The sequence below is a fragment of the Convolutriloba macropyga genome, chromosome 5, assembly GCF_964194025.1.
Source record: "Convolutriloba macropyga chromosome 5, txConMacr16.3, whole genome shotgun sequence".
In the NCBI taxonomy this organism is placed as follows: Eukaryota; Metazoa; Xenacoelomorpha; order Acoela; family Convolutidae; genus Convolutriloba; species Convolutriloba macropyga.
This window is the reverse complement of record NC_134472.1, coordinates 4,075,734-4,079,356: the sequence shown is the minus strand read 5'-3', so window position 1 is coordinate 4,079,356 and position 3,623 is coordinate 4,075,734.

Below are 3,623 nucleotides of genomic sequence, written 5' to 3'. Positions count from 1 at the left end.
AACTTACCCAAACAATTTTTCGCAATTTCCTCAAAAGGTTCTCTTCTGAACGCAATCAAAACTTAAAGAGCATATTAAGTCAATAATTGTTTCAGCAGAAAAATTCCACTTCGACACAAATGGCAGGAATGTCAGAATTTATTCGAACATACACATTATTGAATAACTTCTAAAATCTTTGTAACATTTATGTCAATTGTTGAGAAAACCTTTAAAACGAAACTTGAGGAAATAATGCAGGCATTGAAAAAAAATCAATAAAATGACACCAAATCAATTCCGTTGAACTAAGCTCAAGAATTTTGCATTTAAACCCCTCAAATGGAAATAAATTAACAGAATTGCAATATTATGTAGTTTATAAGAAACGAAAGTATTGTTTCAGAATTCCTTACCCTGTGCAGTTCAACTTCCAATTTCTCAGGCCGACTTAACCAATAAAATATAGTGCAGCAAATACTTCAAATGTTTGGGTGGAAAACATCTTTCCATTTTTTATATTAATCATGCATTCAGTACTGGCGATATTAATCTAAAAATTACGCAATATTTTGGATCATGAGGGGCATCTCTACTTTCCAAAACTCCTAAGTGTGTTGGTGACTGAAGCTACAAATAATTTGACAATTCCTTCGCCGAAGATATGAAACGCTGCATCCATATTTTCACAACACTGTTTTGTGAATATTCCGGAATTTAAGAGATTCTTTGCAGCAGATTAAAATTTTTTGGTTAAAAGAAGGCACTGTTTTTACGCACTGACAGAAACTGGCCATTGAAGAAAATAATTTAAACCATAAAACTTTCAACAAAATTTGAACTTAATTTTTTCGTCATCTGCCAAATCGTAGACGAATTGCAAAAAAAATTGAAAGGATTATATGAACAAACTTTGCTCGTTTATTGGGGCCCAAACTTTGCGCCCCAAAAAACAATTTCGCCAACAGCTGAATATTTTATCACTATTGAAGAGAAACTATCTTATCCACATGGCCTAGTGTATTATTCCTTTGGCTTTGGATTAGTAAGAAACGGCAAATTTTCCAATTGAGTTCTATTCATGAGAAAAGTACAGTACCTCATTACATCCGTCTCAGGAGATTATTTGTAAAAATTCCTTTTGACTGTGGAATTTTTGCAAAGTCTTTGTCTAAGCTGCAGTTTAATACCTCTTCAGGATCCAAAAAATCTGTACTCGAGTTAACATTTCCAGAAAATAGACACGACAACTTGGCACTCACAGGACAAGAAAAACTGATAAGAAAATCGGAGCATTGAAATTTTACGAGCAAAAAGTCTTCAACGTTTGTGATGTCCAATTAAGAAGGCACGAATAACCAACGCAAAAATAAGCCATTCCGAATTTGAGCTACCAGTAAGGAACACAGGGACATGAGAAGAGTGACTATCAAAAACAAAACACACAGGCACATTTCAATATAGCAAAACAACGTCACATTATTATGTTTACTAAAATCACTCTCATCTTGATGTTAGAAAATAATTTGAAATTAAATTTTTGAAATTAATTTCGAAATTAGTTTTTTCGTCATCTGCCAAATCGTACACGAATTGGAAAAAAAATTAAAGGATTATATGAACAGACTTTGCTCGTTTATTGGGCCCCAAAAAACAATTCCGCCAACAGCTGAATATTTTATCACCCTTGAAGAGAAACTATCTTATCCACATTGCCTAGGGTATTATTCCTTTGGATTAGTAAGAAACGGCAAATTTTCCAATTGAGTTCTAATCATGAGAACATTACAGTACCTCATTACATCCGTCTCAGGAGATATAAAAAAATCCTTTTGGCTGTTAAATTTTTGCAAAATCTTTTTGTCTAAGCTGCAGTTTAATACCTCTTCAAGTTCTGTACTCGAGTTAACTTTTCCAGAAATTAGCCACGACAACTTGGCACTCACAGGACAAGAAAATCTGTTAAGAAAATCGGAGCATTGAAATTTTACGAGCAAAAAGTCTGCAACGTTTGTGATGTTTAATTAAGAAGGCACGAATAACCACCGCAAAAATAAGCCGTTACGAATTTGAGCTACCAGGAAGGAACAAAGGTACATGAGAAGAGTGACTATCAAAAACAAAACACACAGGCAAATTTCAAGACAGCAAAACAACGTCACATTATTATGTTTACTAAAATCACTCTCATCTTGATGTTAATTTTATTTAAAAAAATTAAAAAACTCTCAATTTTCGAACCACGCAGAGATCATTCCTTTACTCTCAGCAAACTTCTGTGAAGCACTTCATCTTTTTCTTTAAGCATCTTGCCTGTTCCAGAAGGCCTTTGAGCATCTTGCCGGTTGCAGAAATTGCCGCTTTGGGAAATTCCAAGCATTCCGGTTTTTCTACGAATGTCGATGGGAAAAGCACGAAACTGTTGTAGAAACGCCTTTCTCTGACGTCCGCTTGAGCTCTTTCCAATGACAATCCCTGAGAGAAACAGAGAATCACAAAATTCCCATTACGAATTACGTGTCCTAGAAACTTCAATTCTAATGTTCTTAAGCTCAATAATAGGTCAAGTTTCATCGTTTTATCCCTATTTGGGAAAGGACTTCGATTCATTGTTTTCCAGTAAAAAGGCTACATGCGATGATCACACCACATTTTGAGGGCGTGTATTCGCTCTTCAACATTGCATGAATCATCCAGGTTTCTGAGCATAACGTTAACACTGGGTATACGTAACATTTCAGGACTCAGTGTCGTCATTTAAACGAAATATTCTTCATTTCCGTGAATTCATCTACGGCTTAACCAACCGAAACTCTATTTGCGTCACCCAAGGTCTTCATTACAACTTCAGCATAAAGAATGAACAAATTCGGTGACAGTACACAGCCCGATGCTTTACTCCTCTCTTTATTGGTAGTTGTTTTAATTTATATCAATGATCTGAGCAGTCTGATTATAGAAAAACTCTGAACCAATCGTTAATCTTTAATATCGACGCCAATATCCTCAAGCAAATGGATTAGCTCGCTGTGAACAGTTCAGTCAAATCCTTTTGTGTAGTCAACAAAGCAAAATTAGACATCAATCTGTATTTCAATTGCGCGTTGACAGCTTCACAACAGATTACGCACTTGTTGTCCCACGATCTGTTCGGAAGCCGTATTCAGTGTCTTCAAGCTGTGCTTCGAGTTTGGTTTAAATCCAATTGGGTTTTCAGCAAAAATTTTATCAAGTGAAACATTAGGCTTTGGTTACTGTTTTTTTTTCGCACAAAAAGGACAAGAAGGAAAACCGATTTGATCACTTCAGCAGGCAGGGCTCCGACAATGTAAAAGTGGTAAAAAAAATCATGAAAATGGTTACTCGGTCGTCTCCCAGGGCCTTTAACATCTGAGAATACTTCATCTCGTCCTGCAGCTTTCCTGTTCGCTTCTCTTTATTGCCTTTGAAATTCCTTTTTCAAAAATATCGTGATCCCATATTTCGCCATCAGCATAAACTGGATGCTCCAGACGTCGAGTGTTGTCATAAACCTCTTCTAAACTCCTTCCATCGATCCAAGACGTCATTAGTTTACATGGCGATTTGTCCAGCTTTGTTTTTAATACTACTGTATTTTGACCGTGCATTCTTTTATTTGCCTG